Source organism: Colobus angolensis, unplaced genomic scaffold (genome assembly GCF_000951035.1).
Source record: "Colobus angolensis palliatus isolate OR3802 unplaced genomic scaffold, Cang.pa_1.0 Scaffold15, whole genome shotgun sequence".
Classification (NCBI taxonomy): Eukaryota; Metazoa; Chordata; class Mammalia; order Primates; family Cercopithecidae; genus Colobus; species Colobus angolensis.
The window spans coordinates 4,746,589-4,766,544 of NW_012114599.1; the positions used below are offsets into that span (position 1 = coordinate 4,746,589).

At 38.0% G+C, this 19,956-nt stretch overlaps 1 protein-coding gene across 1 annotated transcript in view; it reads right to left on the reverse strand.

The window, feature by feature from the left end:
- CAMKMT (calmodulin-lysine N-methyltransferase) overlaps positions 1–19,956 on the reverse strand; it is a 435,068-nt gene that overhangs the window by 358,257 nt on the left and 56,855 nt on the right. The window lies entirely within an intron of this gene.

The following is a 19,956-nucleotide window of genomic DNA, read 5'->3' on the forward strand; positions in this document are numbered from 1 at the left end:
AGGCTAAGCACAAAGTGTTACAAATTCCCATAATGTCAGACACCTCCATTTTTCTTACGAGAAACATTCTGGCTACAAAACATCTTTTCGTATACAAACTTATGAAAACCCTGAGATCACGAAACATATCACTGACAACTTGAATTTGAAAAAAAATACTCTTAAAGCTTACAAACTCAGTAAAAGTTTCACAATATGTATTACTTACTATATTAATTAATCTTTCTTCATTTCTATTGCATCAGTCATGAATGTCCAGATCTTGGCTTACCTGAATCAATTACTTGCTTGGAATCAAATAATAGACATTCATATATAAAATATACCCTGGAAAAGGATATATACATATGTATTTCAAGTCCCCACCTGTATTTAATTACTCCCAACTATTTTAACTTGAACTAAAATTTGTAAAAAGATATAAACCAATAGATAGACCAGCACTAATGTAACATAACTACATAAGAAAATGAGCTGGGTGTTCAAATTCCTCTCTGCCAAAAGGGCCACATTTGAGACAGAATACAAAAAATATCTTTCTGAGCTTAATGATTACTATGTCATGTTTTAATATAGCTGATATTTACTGAGCATTTACCATGTGCCAACTAGTAAGCTCTTTTCATTATTTAACTCATTTAATTTTCACAATACCACAGAAAATTAACAATAATATCTTAGTAAAAGAATGAAACACTACTTGGAAAGTACATGACTTTTTTAAAATTTACATGAAAAGTTAGCTCAAACATAGTCTCTATTAGCAACCAGAAGACCAGTTAGTTTAGGAAATCATCTATTACAAAGAAAGAGTTAACATGTTAAAATTTAAGGCAACTTTGTTAGGTTAGCCTAAGTGAAGACTTAGCCCTGCCTCTATCTGAAGTATCAAACAAAGTTTCAGAGAGCCATAAAATAATACGCATCAGTTAATCATCATCTGCTGAGTCAAACATTGGAAAATAATGTCAAGAAGTTACCCTGTAATTACTTCGTGGCTCCTTGAAAACCCATTTGACATAATCACTCTTTGACAGCTGCAAGAGGGAAAATGTTCTATTTCTTCTCCCACCAGTATTCTCTTCTGAGACCCAGGGGCATTGCTTTTCAGCACTTCCTGATCTGCCAAATGTTTATGAAGGAAGTGTGTGGGGTGCCTTCGTAATCAGTGCTCCAAGGCTGGTCAGGGGTTGAGAGTTTCCAATCAAAGCTGTGGATTCAGGCGAGTCACAGTCAGGGGATGGGCAATGGGCTTATTATTACCCGTGTGCAGGGAGGAAAATTACTCAAGTACAAGAGTATCTGGTTTTATCTAAAAGACCACTGGAACATTTCTCTCCCTTGCGTCTATGACACTACATCCATTTACAAAAGAAACCCTCAGTAACCACGACATTATAATATTTTAAACATTCTTATTTCTCTGTATGTGGGGCAAGAGTTATTTTAAGCTGTGACTAAACCAGCCAAGAAGTTAAATCATCCTGGTCTTGCTGTCAAGAAAGCCTGTAATTTCCACCCAAGATTTTTGGACCCAGGACCACAGTTGGGTTTTCTGCCTATACCTGAGCTGGTAGGGGCTAAACAAAGCTTGCTCTGAAAGTGAAGCGCAGCCTTTTTAACAGCTCATTTCCAGGATGTAAATTTGGTACTTGATTTCTTCTCTGAACACTTACCATTGAGCTAACATCTTAGATTAGAGCTAACATCTTAGACTAGTTCCCCATTTCCCAACGGGAGTGTTTTCCAGTTGTCTATTACCACTTGGTTTTCATCAGGGGCATCCACCAGAAGAAAGACCTAACCCGATAGCACAAGATGGTAGGCCTAAAACCCCAGTACCTCAACAATAGAATGTGGGAGGAGCCTAGAAAAAAAAATGTCTGCAAAACAATCCTATTGTAGGAAACTGAAGCTTTACATTGCACTGAGAATACCTAGGTTCTTATAATGAATTTTTCATTTTTTCCATCAGAAGAGATATGAGTTAGGCCTGTGACACAGCAAGATTTAGAAAGTCTATTGCACTAATGAAAATGTCACTGATGTTACCTCTACAGTAAAAAAGGGAAAAATAAAGACCAGGGAAAGAAGAAAGCAATAAAGGAACTAACCAGTTCCTTTTTTATAGTAACCATTTACTATAATAAATGGCAGTTTCTGGAGGCCATTTTATCCTACTGACAGTAACAAAAAGGGAAAAAGTCATTTATACAATTTGGTACTTAAAATTGAATTGGGAAGTGCTAATAATATTTTCTTAATTTTCCTAAGTTTCTGAGTTTTTCCTCAGAAGTTAATATGAAGATAATTTATCCCACTTCTCAAATTAAGATGAAAACTTGAAAGGGAAAAAAAGTATCGGTTTACCAAAAAATGTTATTTATAATATCTTCAGGTAGAAAATATATATATACTTAATGCTGAGGAAAAAAAAACTCATTAAAAATAATAGGTTAATTGTGCTGACCTATTTTAAATCAATATTATTCTCACTTTTATCCTGAACCAATGCCATCTGCATATTTGTAAGAGAATTATGTATGATTACAAAATATGAGTATTTCATAACTGAAATTTTAAAGTAACTTTTTAATAATGTGCTACAAAAATGATAAACTCACTTATTAAAGCTTTGTTTACAGTGTTGATAGCTCTTATAGTACTTTTGCAAATCTTTACTAATTTAACATTACAACTTCATATCTTTTCCTAATCTCAAGTAATTTACCTTACTTAATTCCTTGCTTCTGGATATGCTACGTTTGCCACCCAATGAGTTTATTTCACTGGTCATTTACTTTTAACAGCAAAGCCAAACTATTTGAAGGAAATAATCTCCCAGCAAATCCAACACAGGAAAAAAAGACTCTTATTTATCCAGCATTTTATGCCATGAATTGAAGCTTTATTGCAAAGAGTAAGCAATAAACAAAAACACCTCAGGGGCCTGGGAGGAGCAATGTAACCAATTACATTTAATTAAATCAAAGGATGGGAGCCCCAGGGTTGCATGAGCTGAAGAACAAATTTGCATTAACACCTAGCAGCCAAACAAGTAGCTCTGGGTCTAGTATGCAAGTACAATTGTTGCCATCTATTCTCTGCACTGAAGGGGGGCCATTAGCTAAATTCTTAGGCATTGTTTGTCCACTGATGAGAGGCTGCCTTCTCAACATTTCACTTCATCACACATGAAAATTGCCTACTGAAATAAACAGCTTCCTCTGAAAGCTCAGAAACAAACATTATTACCTGACTCAGTTTGCAATTTGGTGAAAACTCTTCAGGGCTGTTAAAGGAGACAAAAAGAAAATGAAAGGTGTGATTCCAGGCCCTAACTTTACATTTGATGGAGATCATATGTTCGAGCAGATTCCTTCGTAACATCAGAGACTACAAGGCAGGTTATTCCTTAGCTTCCACCAAGAGTACCACTGTTTTAGATAGAATACTTTGACTTAATCCAGCACCATGAGAATCTCAAACATTCATAGCTGAAAGCCCATTGAAAATATCAAGAAGCCATAATTCCCCCCAAAAATTCTCTCATCTTTATAGAGAGCTTCTCTATAAAGAGTCCTTGATGACTAATTATTTTTATTATTTAGAGATTTGTCTTAATACATATATATACACACATATATATAATCACTATCACAAGCTATTTAACAAGATCATATAATGAACCCTACATAATCGTGGGTAAATTAGTACCTAACTCCGATAGATTTTATTCTTTCGTCTTATGTGTTCTTCTTTTGGTCCCATTAAAGTAACACTCTCAAACAACAACAAAAAACCTTGAAAGAGTCATTAGTAGCTCCATTATGGTAAATGAAAATGAAGTAACTATGATAACATAGAGACCAGGAAAGAAGCAAAGAGATACAGGTCCAGCTAGGGCTATTTCAGATTGAACAAACGGAAACAGTAGTAGGAATGTAATATGTGTCAGGCCTCTGAGCCCAAGCCAAGCCATCGCATCCCCTGTGACTTGCACGTATAGGCCCAGATGGCCTGAAGTAACTGAAGAATCACAAAAGAAGTGAAAATGCCCTGCCCCGCCTTAACTGATGACATTCCACCACAAAAGAAGTGAAAATGGCCGGTCCTTGCCTTAAGCAATGACATTACCTTGTGAAAGTCCTTTTCCTGGCTCATCCTGGCTCAAAGAGCTCCCCAACTGAGCACCCTGCCATCCCCACTCCTGCCTGCCAGAGAACAAACTCCTTTGACTGTAATTTTCCTTTACCTACTTAAATCCTATAAAACGGCCCCACCCTTATCTCCCTTCGCGGACTCTCTTTTCGAACTCAGCCCGCCTGCACCCAGGTGATTAAAAAGCTTTATTTATTTATTTATTTATTTATTTATTTATTTATTTATTTATTTTGAGACAGAGTCTCACTCTGTTGCCGGGGCTGGAGTGCAGTGGCCGGATCTCAGCTCACTGCAAGCTCCGCTTCCCGGGTTTACGCCATTCTCCTGCCTCAGCCTCCAGAGTAGCTGGGACTACAGGCGCCCGCCACCTCGCCCGGCTAGATTTTTGTATTTTTTAGTAGAGACGGGGTTTCACCGTGTTAGCCAGGATGGTCTCGATCTCCTGACCTCGTGATCCGCCCGTCTCGGCCTCCCAAAGTGCTGGGATTACAGGCTTGAGCCACCGCGCCCGGCCTAAAAAGCGTTATTGCTCACACAAAGCCTGTTTGGTGGTCTCTTCACTCAGACGCGCATGACAATATGTATTATCTAGAAATATTAGTTTGAATTAACAGTATAATTCTCCATCCATAAGACATATATATATGTATATATGACTCAGGAGGTTTTTTATATATATACACACACACATATATACATACATACATATATACACACATATACATATATATCCATACATACATATATATACACACACATATACATATATATAAAACTTCCTGAGTCACCAAAGCAAACACATTCCACATTGTTTCAAAGTCAGCTTCATAGCTTGTAGGGCTGGGATGTCAGTTTGAGTCTAAGTGAGATCCTGGTATGTCTAGGCTGGTCAGATAAGAACCTGTTTCGCTGGTGGGGCTCAAGCAGTCTTCTAAGAAGAGTTGGGCTCTTTGACATGAGCTTTAAGTTCAACATGACTGGAACAAAGATGATTACAACCTATATTTCAAATATATTTCTTAGATTCGAAGCACTCTTTTTTTTTCTTTTCTGAGACGGAATCTCGCTCTGTCACCCAGGCTGGAGTGCAGTGGCCGGATCTCAGCTCACTGCAAGCTCCGCCTCCCGGGTAGCTGGGACTACAGGCGCCTGCCACGTTGCCTGGCTAGTTTTTTGTATTTTTTAGTAGAGACGGGGTTTCATCCTGTTAGCCAGGATGGTCTCGATCTCCTGACCTCGTGATCCGCCCGTCTCGGCCTCCCAAAGTGCTGGGATTACAGGCTCGAGCCACCGCGCCCTGCCTCGAAGCACTCTTAAAGCCCCCAAATGCATGGAGAAATGGCAGGAAAAGGGAAAATAACTTCTTGCTCTTTTCAAATGTGTCATTCCAATAGGCAGGGCACATTGCCCAGAAACAAATGCCTGCTGCCTGTGCTTTGAGATCCTTGAAAGTCTGTAACAGTTTTACAAACTCATGTAGTCATCATAAACTTGCATTTGGAGTTGTAGTCAGTGGAATTTGAGTTATTACGGTTAACGTGACGGCATAACTCTAAGCTGTGGTATGAAGCCTGAGAAAATTGAAGACATATACATACATACATACATATAAAGTATACATATACACAAACATACAAAAATTCAAGAAAAACCTTGGACTATGTTAACTAAAAGAACTGCCAACATCTATAAACCCTACTGATATGGACAGGAGGCAGGGAAATACTGAGTAGAAAAGGGTGGGGTCCCTCAAGCCTGGACCCTCGGCCCTAAATGAGAACTTCACATCTCTGCTTTCCCACCCGAGTGTTGCCTTTTTGCACCCCCCCCCCACTTCCTATCATGTGACCATAAAAACCACAACCTCCACTGGCAGAGGAGGAGAGCAGCACAACAAAGAAAGAAAGATGTGTCTGAACGTCGAGAAGAGGCAGCTGAACATCAGAGACTGTGGTCAGAGAGAAGCTGGGCTGGGAACGACCGAACTCTAGGGGAAAATTATCTTCGCACTCTATCCCATTTCCAGCTCTCCATCCTGCTAAGAGCCACTTCCACCACTGAATGAAATCTCCGCATTCACTATCCTTCAAGTCCGTGTGATCTGATTCTTCCTGGACACCAGACAAGAAACTGGGTACCAAGAGGGCAGGGTGTAAAAAGTTGTCACCCTGACCCTCCACTGAGCTGGTTAATGCTTAGCCAACTGCAGACGGCAAATGCTAAAAGAGCATTGTTTGTAACACACACTCTTGGGGGCTCCAGAGGTCGTGGGCAACCCCTAGAGGCTGCTGCAGGCCAGTACGAGCTTTGCTCCTGCCAGCCCAAAGGCATTCACCCCAGAAACTGTACCCCCTCACCTATGCGCTCCCTTTCCCACAAGGGGTTTGGGTAAGGCAGCCTAGCAAATGAGCCACCCTTGTCGCAAGTCCCATGAGGGGGTCAAAGGAACTCTTCCATCTCACTATCACATTTTTACCAGGCAGGAAAATATATGGTCTGCTTTGGGCCACAAATTCGTTATAATATAAATCTAGTATATTTTGTAGCAGCTGTTTTTTGGCCTTTTGGGCTCCATGTTAATTTACATTTGAAGCCTAACAAAAAAATACATATACATATTTTATGATTCAGAGGATACTCGTGCTGGCTTGTGACATGAGTATATTGTAGGGTGCTAAGGTTTGGTATGTCATTGTGTTTTCGAATGTGCATCCCTCTAGATTCACGAAGTTGAGAATTTCTTCATGTTTGGCCACTTGGATGTCTTCTTTTGAGAAGTGATCTGTTCATGTCCTTTGCCCACTTTTTAATGGCATTTTTTTCTTGCTGATTTGTTTAAATTCCTTATCGATTCTGGATACTAGTCTTTTGTCAAATGTGTAGCTTTCAAATATTTTCTCCCATTCTGTATGTTGTTTGTTTACTCTGTTGATAGTTTCTTCTGCTGTGCAGAAGTTCTTTTGTCTAATTAGGAGCCAATTGTCAATTTTTTTGTTGCACTTGTGTTTGAGGACTTAGTCATAAATTATTTGCCTAGGCCAATGTCCAGAAGAGTATTTCCTAGGTTTTCTACTAGAATTTTTACAGTTCAAGATCTTACATTTAAATCTTTAATCCATCTTAAGTTAGTTTTGTATATGGTCAGAGGTAGATGTCATTTCATTCTTCTGCATATGGTTAACCAGTTTTCCCAGCACCATTTATTGAATAGGGTACCCTTCCCCCATTGTTGACATTGTGGAAGACCAGTTGGTTGTAGGTATGTGGTTTTATTTCAAGATTCTCTATTCTGTTCCATTGGTCTATGTGTCTATTTTTGTACCAGTTCCATGGTGTCTTGGTTACTGTAGCCCTGAAGTTTAGATTAAAATTGTGTAATGTGATGCATCTGCTTTTGTTCTTTTTGCTTAGGCTTGCTTTGGCTACTTGGGCTAATTTTTGGTTCCATATGAATTTTAGAATCGTTTTTCTAATACTGTGAAAAATGACATTGGTAATTTCATAGAAATGGCATTGAATCTGTAAATTGCTTTGGGCAGTATGGGCATTTTAATGATATTGATTCTTCCAGTACATGAGCATGGAATGTTTTTCCATTTGTTTGTGTCATCTATGATTTCTTTCAGTATTGTTTTAAGTTCTCCTCATACAGATCTTTCACCTCCTTGGTTAGAAGTATTCCTAGGTGTGTGTATTGTAAATGGGACTGCATTCTTGATTTGGTTCTCAGCTTGAACGTTATTGGTGCATAGAAATGCTACAGATTTGTGTACATTGCTTTTGTATCCTGAGATCTTACTGAAGTCATTTATCAGGTCTAGGAGTCTTTGAGCAGAATCTTCAGGGTTTTCTAGGTACAGAATCACATGGTCAGTGAAGAGAGAGAATTTAACTTCATTTTTTCCCATCTATATGCCTTTTATTTCTTTCTCTTGCCTGATTGCTCTGGCTAGGACTTCCAGTACTATATTGAATAGGAGTGGTAAGAATGGGCATCCTTGTCTTGCTCCAGTTCTTAGACGGAATGCCTGAAACTTTTGCCATTACCAATTTTGTTGATTTACCTACCTTTTCCAATTCTATTTTATAACAACACTGTTATTTTCAAAACTATTTAAACTATGTTTTAGTGATAGCATAATTTCCAATTATTTGTATAAAGTAAATTACTTGGTAAAGTGATTCTCATGGTATTTTTTTAAAGTCATGAACAAAGCTATTAAGTTTTCGGCTTAAAAGATACAATCCTGGCTGGGCACAGTGACTCACGCCTGTAATCCCAGCACTTTGGAAGGCTGAGGCAGATGGATCACCTGAGGTCAGGAGTTCGAGACCAGCCTGACCAATGTGGTGAAATCACCTCTCTACTAAAAATACAAAAATTAACCAGGCATGGTGGTGCATGCATATAATCCCAGCTACTTGGGAGCCTGAGGCAGGAGAATGACTTAAACCTGGGAGGTGGAGGTTGCAGTGAGCCAAGATCATGCTATTGCACTCCAGCCTGGGCAACAAGAGTGAAACTCCATCTTGGAAAAAAAAAAAAAAAAAGATACAATCCTATATAGAACCAGAGAGATAATACACTGGTCTCCCTGAAATAGTCTCCACGTTATACATACAGTTTTTGATTTAACAATTCTTTTGCCCTTTGAAAAATGTAACATCAATTACTCATTGTATGTTACAAAAAAGAAAAACAAAATTGAAAGATCAATCTTATAAACCTGGAATTTTCTTACAAATATATGAATGTAAAAATGAGTCATAGCCTTTTCTGTAATCAAAACAGTTCATGTCAAATGTCATTTTTTTTTATTGCTCTGTTAACTATCAGTCTATAATGACCTTGTCTTTATACTTCTAGGATAAGTTGCAATTGCTATTTCTCTTCTTTTAATCATGATACTCTTCTAACAATGTAGTAAATCTCCACCAAAATGGTTGCTATAATAATGGTGAGTAGACATTACATAGTCATATCATTAATGTCTTCATAAGTAGATTTGAAATATTGTTGTCTTTTGGTAAGATAATGATAAGATAATATTTTATTCATTTAAAAACCTGACCATTAACTATTGTTAGATAGCTTTATTTTTTCATTATTCTTTATGTTTATTTTTAATTATTTTATTATTCTAATTCAGAATCTCTAAAGGAGCCCATGCAATTTGAAAATATGCAACATTTTATTCTTTAACTTTGAGTCACAATATTGAATGTGTTCTAATTGTGAATATTACAGGAGGATATGAAATCTTACTATTTATCAAAAGGGGTGCATTCTTGTATAATGTTCTAGATCATGTATATATATACACACATATATGTATATGTACATACATGTATATATATGTGTGTATGTGTATATATATATATATCACAGTTTTTTTTACCCATTCATTGATTGTTGGGCATTTGGATTGGTTCCACATTTTTGCAATTGTGAATTGTGCTGCTATAAACATGTGTGTGCCAGTATCTTTTTCATATAATGACTTCTTTTCCTCTGGGTAGATACCCAGTAGATTGCTGGATCAAATGGTAGTTCTACTTTTAGTTCCTTAAGGAATCTCCACATTGTTTCCATAGTGTTTGTACTAGTTTACACTCCTACCAGCTGTGTAGAAGTGTTGCCTCTTTACTGCATCCACGCCAACATCTTTTTTTATTATTATTATTATGGCCATTGTTGAAGGAGTAAGGTGGTATCACAATGCAATACCACCATGTGGTTTCGATTTGCATTTCCCTAATCCTTAGTGATATTGAGCATTTTTTCATGTTTGTTGGCCATTTGTATATCTTCTTTTGAGAACTGTCTATTCATGTCCTTAGCCCACTTTTTGATGGGATTGTTACTCAAACAAGCTACAAAGTTCGCCATAAAGTGCAGCAGCAGTGAAGAGCAGAAACTGGAACACTGAAAGCACACATTTATCTCCGATCTCCTCACCCTCTAGAGGTTCCACTAAAGTGATGGTAGAGGAGTTAAAAGATACAAATCAACACAGCAAAGGAAAACAGGGAGTTTATGTGATAGTACAAAAGACTGCCATACTATGGAAGATGGAAAGCAGATGGAAGAGTGATAACAGGGAAGCAAGGTGAAAGAGCCCAAAAATGAAGAAGGAAGATAATGTATCCTAAGAATCCTAGAGTTTCTAGGCATGGATGTATCAGATGTAAGGGAAGAGGAGTAAGATCAGGGCCAAAAACAGAGGGACTATTTTGTATCCCTATTAGTATTTTGGCATACAATCTCTGCCACAATATATATAGACTACCTCTAGGAAGACTTAAAAAAAAATAAATAAAGAAAATGGTATAGGGTTACCTCAGGAAACTAGGCTACATGACATTGGGGGCGAAAACTTTTCACTGTACACTCTTTAATACTGTTTTAACTTTATTTTTATTTTTATTTTTACAGTGCTCACATAGAAGGCAGAGAGAAAAATAAGAAACAAAGGATCAACCTAGGACTTGCAATATTGATTAACAGTAGTTCCAAAAGAGAGAACAGAGAAAAATGAAAATGAGAAAATGCCCAAGGGAATAATACACAGAATTTCTCAGAAAGAAGGATATGGCTCTTCAGATTAAAAGCACTCATCCATACCCAGTAGAATTAACAACAGAAAATACATACCTAAGTATTTCACTGAGAAATTTCAGAAGACCATGAACAAAAAGAAATCCTAAAACTTTTCTATAAAACAAACAACAGACTTTTCATTAGCCATATTGAGTGCTAGAGCGAATATATAATGCCTTCAAGTTCTAAAGGGCAATTAGTTTCTAACTAATTTATACCCAATCAAATAAAGTATGAAAGTTGAATACTTCTTCAGTTAAACAGGGATTTCAGAAAATTTTTCTTTCTTAAGAAGTTACTTGAGGGTGTTTTTCCACAAAACAAGGGAGTACAAGGAGAAAGACACAGACCACAAGAAGAAAACTATGAGATTCAGCACAGAAAAATAAAAAGAAGTCCTAGTCACTAACCATGGTGTGGGCTTAAAGAAAAAAACTAGTCCAGGCTAGAACAGGAGGAAAATTTCTTTTTAATTTCGTTAAAAAAACTATAGTGCTGGAGTAAGGGAGGAGACCACATCTCCCATTGTCTCCTGATTCAGAATGGAAGCAAAAAGCTAAAAAGAAGCAGAAATGAGATCAATAGCCAAACAGCTTGGTGCCAAAAACCAGGCCTGGCAGTTAAAGATCAATTCCTGAACTCACCGCTTGTGTTATCTATAGATTCCAGACATTGTATGAGGAAGCACTGTGAAACCTTCTGTTCTGCTAGCCCCCATCACTGATGCATGTAGCCCTCAATCACGTAGCCCCCACTTGCACAATGTATCACAACCCTTCTACATGGACCCCTTAGAGCTGTAAGCCCATAAAAGGGACAGGAATCTTTACTTCCAGGAGCTTGGACCTTGAGACACGAGTCTACCTATGCTCCCAGCTGATTAAAGCCCATTCCTTCCTAAAACTGGTGTCCAAGAGGTTTTGTCTGTGACCGGTCCTGCTACAGGAGGGCTTGAAAAAATTTAAGAAATACATATGGTACAGAAATGTTAGATAATATATAAGGTATAGAAGTGGTACAAGAAAGGAAATATAATAGCAAATAGTACAAGAGGATGAGAAAAGAAAGCTGTATAAGACAGAAAATATAATTACAAAACACTACTTGGCTCTGTAATGAATGTAATTTGCATAGCTAAAATAATATACATGCTAATTATTCATAAAAACAAAAACAGCTATATATACACACATACATACATACATACATATCTCAGGAATGTTGGCAAGTGGTCAATAAATTTTCTAAAATTGATGAATCAAGAAATACCATGATAAACATATTTTTAAAGAAATATGGAAATAACTGCTAGAAGACTACTTAGAGAAATTAAAAATGTTGGCCTCTAAGAAGCAGGACAGGTTAGAAAAGGAGACTGTTGATTTTCATTACAAAGCTTCAATATATTTTATTTTAACCGTACATACATGTTACTTTGTTTTTAAAAACTGAGCCATTACTGTGTCCCAACTGTAGTGTTAAGTGCAGAAAACACCAAGACAAATTAAAACTTCCTGCTCTCCAGCAGTTCATAGTCCATGGGGAAGATGATATACAAAACAAAATTAGAATTCACTGTGATAGCTAGGCTCATAGAATTATTAATAAGATGGCATCTCTGCAGCACAGGAAAACAGAAAGGAAGGAGACAGGGAACTGATGCTTGAAGTGCTATTTGAGTTAAAGGTCTTGGTCCAGTGCAGTGGCTCATGCCTGTAATCCCAGCATTTCGGGAGGCCAAGGCAGGCGGGTGGATCACTTGAGGTCAGGAGTTCGAGACCAGTGTGGCCAACATGGTAAAACCCCATCTCTACTAAAAATACAAAAATTAGCCAGGAGTGGTGGTGCATGCCTGTAATCCCAGCTACTCAGGAGGCTGAGGCAGGAGAATCACTTGAACCCAGGAGGTAGAGGGTGCAGCGAGCCGAGATCGCGCCATTGCACTCCAGCCTGGGCGACAGAGGGAGACTGTGTCTCAAAATAAATAAATAAAATAAAATAAAATAAAATAGAGTCCTGAGGTCTGAATCTGTGCATATGATTACTGTTCACTCCTAGGATAATTCCATTGAAACTGGGATGATCAGTAGAATAAATATTATTCCTCTTGAGGAATTCCAAAAAATAATTGTTTGTGATACTTTTATTACTGCTGCAGGTGGAAGATATAGAGTGAAGATAAGAAGGAACGAAAAGCTGAGACTAAAGGTGTAATGGACATTTGGTATGCCATACCACATTGATTCTGAACAAGGAGCTCACTTTACAGTGACAAAAATAAAGCCATGGGCTGATAACCCAGGGAATTCACTAGTTCTATGTATCTCTTCATCAAAAAGCAACTCACCTCTTAGAGAAGCTGAATTGGAAACTCCATTAGAATGTCAACTGGCAGACAAAACTTTGTGAGAGTAAAACACTGATCTACAAGATAAAATTTATACTCCATCTGCTTGCTGAGATGTTTGAAATCAAAAAAAAAAAAGAAATTTATGCTCCAACTAATGACCAATATATTTGGATAGTCCAGTTCTGGACTTTGAATCTTGAGGGAGTAAGGCAAAATACAGATGCAGGTGATAAACTATTTGCAGCAGCAACAGAAGTAGCATTAAGAATCCAGTAGTGATAGCACTGATGTGTGTCTGAGAGGAGCATCCCTACAAGACTGATCCTGCAGGTTGATCCATGTAGAGGTTCCTGGATGGGTCTCCCTCTTTATTTCCCAAGCCCCATTTTCTAGCCTTCCCCAGGTTCTGAGAATTGCCCAATATCCAGTAAATTTATTTCTACATAAGTTAGTCAACATTAATGTGCTAGTCCATTCTTGCATTGCTATAAATACCTGAGACTGGGTAATTTATCAAGAAAAGAGGTTTAATTGGCTCACAGTTCTACAGGCTGTATAAGTATGGCACCAGCATCTGCTCAGCTTCTGGTGAGGCCTCAGGGAGCTTTTTCTCATGAGAGAGTGCAAGGGAGGTACTACACACTTTTAAACAAACAGATTCTGCAAGTACTCACTATCACAAGGACAGCACCAAGCCATGAGGAATCTACCTCCATGGCCCAGACACCTCCCACTACGTCCCACCTCCAACACTGGGGATTACATTTCAATGTGCGACTTGACAGGGACATATATCCAAACTATATTATGCAGTTTGATCTGTGTAGAGGTTCCTGGGCATAGCCTGCCTTGGTTCCTCTTTATTTCCAAAGCCCCATTTTCCAGCCTTCACCATAGACTCTGAGAATTGCTTGATATCCAAAGAATTTATTTCTTTTTTTTTTTTTTTTTTGAGACGGAGTCGCTCTGTCGCCCAGGCTGGAGTGCAGTGGCCGGATCTCAGCTCACTGCAAGCTCCGCTTCCCGGGTTCACGCCATTCTCCTGCCTCAGCCTCCAGAGCAGCTGGGACTACAGGCGCCCGCCACCTCGCCTGGCTAGTTTTTTTGTATTTTTTAGTAGAGACGGGGTTTCACTGTGTTAGCCAGGATGGTCTCGATCTCCTGACCTCGTGATCCGCCCGTCTCGGCCTCCCAAAGTGCTGGGATTACAGGCTTGAGCCACCGCGCCCGGCCCCAAAGAATTTATTTCTACTCAAGTTATTCAACATCAGTTTCTATTACTTTGCAACCAAAAACTCGACACAGAATGGAAATGATGAAAAGTCAGAGAGATTAAAAGATTCCTAAATCTTTAAAACATTCTTATCCATTGTTGTCCTAAAAACCATAATTGATTCGTGTACTCTTAAGTTTTCTCTGTTTTTGATTTAGTAAGAAAAAGAGAATGCTTTCAAAACAAAGAAAATTAGATATTTTACCTGGAACAATTAAGAAGTCTATAAGCCGGTTATGAATATTAAACAAACTTTAGTTATAAAAAGCAAGATAATTTTTTCACCCATCTTTAACATCCTTGATCTATGTTTCAATTATTTTCTTCATTTCATACTGTTATTGTGAGCAGCAATGTCATCTTTTAATGTGTTTCAGTGACACATTACTGAGAAAATTTGAAGATATGTTTATTAAAGGATAATTGTACTTATACATTTCTAAAAAGGAATTCTTAGCTGAGAGAGGATCTTTAGTTTATAACTTCAATTTTCATATTGAAGTTTTTTATCTTTAAAACAGAAGTCCGTGGATGTTCTTATCAAGCATGTAAATAAAATTTCTTTATATTGCCAAAAAAATTCCAAAGTATTTAACAAAAGACAAAAGTCTTTCTTTAAAACTTTCAAGAACACTGCTCACGAAGAAAGTAAATGAATAGGAGAATATTGTAAACCATGCTGAGGAAACATTAGTCAAGTCTCTTAATGATTTTTTTTCTATTTTCTATGGTTTTGAGATTCAATATTTTTCTGACATAAAATCTTTTCCCACAACATTAAAAATCACTTCTCAATAAATATTTAATTTTAACCATTGCTACCCTAACAAATATTCAAAGGAAATATATAGCAGATATAAGCAAAGCTGAGAATCAATTTTCTTTGTAAATAAAGATTTAGCACTTCCTTTGTGATCCTCTTGACTACTGTGATGAACAATAGCAAAAAGCTCTGTAAGTGATTAACAAAGATAATGAGGTAATAGTTAATTCCTTAGACAATTAAAAAAAATTACCCAAGGGAAAAAAAAAAGTAAGCTTCTACTAGTGGAATATAGGCTATGAAATAAATGATACTCTATCTTGAATGACAGGCCTGGGTACAACCCTATCAACTAATATTTTTAAAAATATAATTAATTATTTTAGCTCCAAATTAGCCACACTATCTTCTAGGGTTTAGTAATAATGCAGATATTATCTGGGAGGTGCCTCACTGCTCCCTGGTTTTATACACAGTTGACTCCTGGGCAGTTTTCACAAAAGGAAGAGAAAAAAATAGATACATACAGTTGACTCTTGAACAACACATGTTTGAACTGCACAGGTCCACATATACATGGATTTTCATCAATAAAAGTCAACTGCAGGTTTACTAATAGTCAAAAGTTATATGCAAAATTTTGACTAGGGAGGAGTCAGCACTCCTAACCCCTGTATTGTTCAAGAGTCACCTTTATTATTTATCTCTACATATATATTCCCTCTCTAGCAATGTAGAGAAAAGTATTGGTTGGATTCTAAGATTAAAGAAAGATAAAAACAATATGAAAGCAACAGTAAATATTAACTAGAAAACAGTCTGAGACTTGACCATATAATTATGCAGAAATATACAAATTATACACAGATTAACATGTCACCTTTTCATTTCATATGCCTGGATGTGATCCTTAGAAATTTTTCAGATGAAGCCAGAGATGTAAGCTATATCCTGTTATTAAACTCACATTACATTTATACAATTAATAAATCTTTACATATAATTATCTAAAATAATTGTGTAATTTCCTCTCCTGAGTATTCACCTAAACTTGGGCGAATTGGGATCTTGTATGAGTATTTTTCTTTTTTTTTTTGAGACGGAGTCTCGCTCTGCCACCCAGGCTGGAGTGCAGTGGTCGGGTCTCAGCTCACTGCAAGCTCCGCCTCCTGGGTTTACGCCATTCTCCTGCCTCAGCCTCCCAAGCAGCTGGGACTACAGGCGCCCGCCATGTCGCCTGGCTAGTTTTTTGTATTTTTTAGTAGAGACGGGGTTTCACCATGTTAGCCAGGATGGTCTCGATCTCCTGACCTCGTGATCCGCCCGTCTCGGCCTCCCAAAATGCTGAGATTACAGGCTTGAGCCACCGCGCCCGGCGAGTATTTTTCAGATGGCAAAAAGCTCTAAATACGAAAAAAGGAAACGATGGCATAACATCATCTATTGTGTCTAATGACTGTGAGATGACTCTGCACTTTAAAAAAGATATTACAAACCACAGAAGAAAAAAAAATTTTTTTTAAAGAGGTGAGGTCTCACCATATTACCCAGGCTAGACTGCAGTGGCTATTCACAGGTGTGATCATAGTGCACAACAGCTTTGAATTCTTGGGCTCAAGCAATCCTCCTACCTAAGCCTCTGCATCTTGGAAAAATAACATTTTTAGCATGCGCTTGTGTCCTAGCTACTTGGGAGGCTGAGGCAGAAAGATTACTTGAGTCCAGAAGTTCAGGGTTACAGTGATGACTGCGCCACTGCACTCCAGGCTGGGTGACAGAGCGAAACTGTCTCTTAACAACAACAGTGAGTTAAAATCAAGATGTATGCAAACTGCTATCTGTTCTAGAGGCCTAGAGGAGAATCTATTTCCTTGCCATTACAAGCTTCTAGAAGCTGCAAACATCCTTTGGCTCACTGCTTCCTTCTTTCCTCTTCCAGATAGAGGAATAGGAAGCCACCACTAGAACTGCAGAGTTCAAGAATACATACCTGAGATTTAGGGATCAGGAAGCTGCCATCATACCTTCCACTTTCACCCATGAAACTAATGACCAAACACTGGAATGCTTTTGTAGAAATATTCAACATGTCCACCACTGTGCTCTCCAGCAGAAAGAGCTGGCCAAGACATTTCAAATCTCATCTAAGTTCATCTAAGTGGTACAACCTAATTCATATTTAGCTTTGCTGCAACAGAATCTGGAAAAGTAGTTTTAGTTTCCCTGCTTCTTCAGATCTCATAAATAGCACATACTTTAAATCAAGAGGGATTTTTCTAATAATTTAGCTTGAAATACATTTCCTTGTTTGATAACTGATTTCCAGCAACAGAAATCAGCAAATTAAAATGTTTAAAAGATTATTTAAAATATTATTTTTAAAATGCAATATTTAGGAATAAATTCAACAAAATATATACAAGACCTATAAAATGAAAAATACAAAACTTTACTAAGAGAAATTAAGGAATACCTACATAAAGAGAGAACCATATCACATTTATAGATTGGATGACCAAATATTGTTAAAAGGTCAATTATCCCCAAATTCATCCACAGATTTAGTGCTATCCAATCAAAATTGTAGTAGACTTCTTAGCAGACATTGATAAGTTGAGCCTAAAATTTGTATGGAAATGCAAGAACCTAGAATGGCCAAAACAACTTTGAAAAAACAAAACAAATTCAGAGGACTTATATTATCCCATTTCCAGACTCACTATGAAGCTGCAATAATCATGACGATGTAATGCTGTTGGCATAAAAGATGGATCAATGAAACAGAATTCAGACTCTAGAAAAGACTGATACATATTTGGGTAAATGATTTTCAAAAAGGATGCAACAGTAAGTTAATGGAGAAATGACAGTGTTTTCAATCAATGGTATCAAAACAACCAAACACCCATGTGAAAAACAACAACAACAGAAGAACCCTAATTTCTACCTCATGCTATATGTATATATTAACTCAAAATGGACCACAGACTAAAAATGTAAAAGCAAGAACTATAAAACTTCTAGAAGAACACATAAAAAAAAATTCATATTTTTTTAGACAGGATACACAAAGGAGGAAATACTCTTACTACATGCCTGACAAAGGACTTGTATTCAGAGTATATAATGAGCTCTTACAATTTTTTTTTTTTTTTTTTTGAGACAGAGTTCTGCTGTTATCGCCCAGGCTAGAGTGCAATGGCACGATCTCGGCTCACTGCAACTTCTGCCTCCCAGGTTCAATCAATTCTCCTGCCTCAGCCTCCAGAGTATTTGGGATTATAGGCACACGCCACCATGCCCAACTACTTTTTGTACTTTTAGTAGAGACAGGGTTTCACCATGCTGGTCAGGCTGGTCTCGAATTCCTGACCTCAGGTTATCTACCGGCCTGGGCCTCCCAAAGTGCTGGGATTACAGGCATGAGCCACCATGCCCGACCTACAACTCATTATTAAGAAGACAATCCGATTTTTAAAATGTGCAAAACATTTGATATACACTTCACAGATGAAGATATATGAATGGCCAATAAGCACGTGAAAAGATGTTCAACGTCATCGTCACCAGGAATATGCATAGAACCACAATGAGATACACTACACACCTAGCAGACTGGTTAAAGATAATTGACAATGCCAAGCATTAGCAAAAATGTGAAGCAACTGGAACTCTCATACATTATTAGTAGTAATGTAAAATAGTACAACCACTTGGGAAAACAGTTTGGTAATATCTTACAAACTTAAATGTACACTTATACAATCTAGCAATTTTACTCTTAGGTATTTACCCAAGAGAAAGAAAAACACATGTCTACACACACAAAAAAACTTGTATATGAATGTTCACAGTAGTTTTATGCAAAACAGCCAAAAACCGGAAACAACCCAAAAGTCCATCAACAGATGAATGCATAAATGAATTGTGGGCATATTTATTTTTTATTTTTAGTTTTTATTTTTTGAGACGAAGTCTTCCTCTTTGACCCAGGCTGGAGGGCAATGGCACGATCTCAGCTCACTGCAACCTCTGCCTCCCAGGTTCAAGCAATTCTCCTGCCTCAGCCTCCTGAGTAACTGGGATTACAGGTGCACGCCACCAAGCCCAGCTAATTTATTTTGTATTTTTAGTAGTGATGGGGTTTCGCCATGCTGGTCAGGCTGGTCTTGAACTCCTGACCTCGTGATCCACGCGCCTCAGCCTCCCAAAGTGTGGGCATATTTATACAATGCAATACTACTCAGGAATAAAAAGAAAACAAAGCTAGGCATGGTGATCCATGTCTGTAATCCCAGCAACCCAGGAGGCTAAGGTAAGAGGATCACTTGAGCCCAGGATTTTGAGGTCTCAGTGAGCCATGATCAGGCCACTACACTCCAGCCTGGGCAACAGAGGGAGACCCTGTCTCTAAAAAAAGTGAAAAGAATAAAGAAAAGAACAACAGATACACACCACAACATGGATAAATCTCAAAAACATCATGCCAGCCAGGCACGGTGGCTCCTGCCTGTAATCCCAACACTTTGGGAGGCCAAGGCCAAGGTGGGTGGATCACCTGAGGTTAGGAGTTCGAGACCAGCCTGGCCAACATAGTGAAACCCCGTCCCTACTAAAAATACAAAAATCAGCCGGGTGTGGTGGTGGGCGCCTGTAATCCCAGCTGCTTGGGAGGCTGAGGCAGGGAGCATCGCCTGAACCCAAGAGGCAGAGGTTGCAGTGAAACAAGATCACACCATTGCACTCCAGCCTGGGCGACAGAGGGAGACTGTGTCTCAAAATAAATAAATAAAATAAAATAAAAT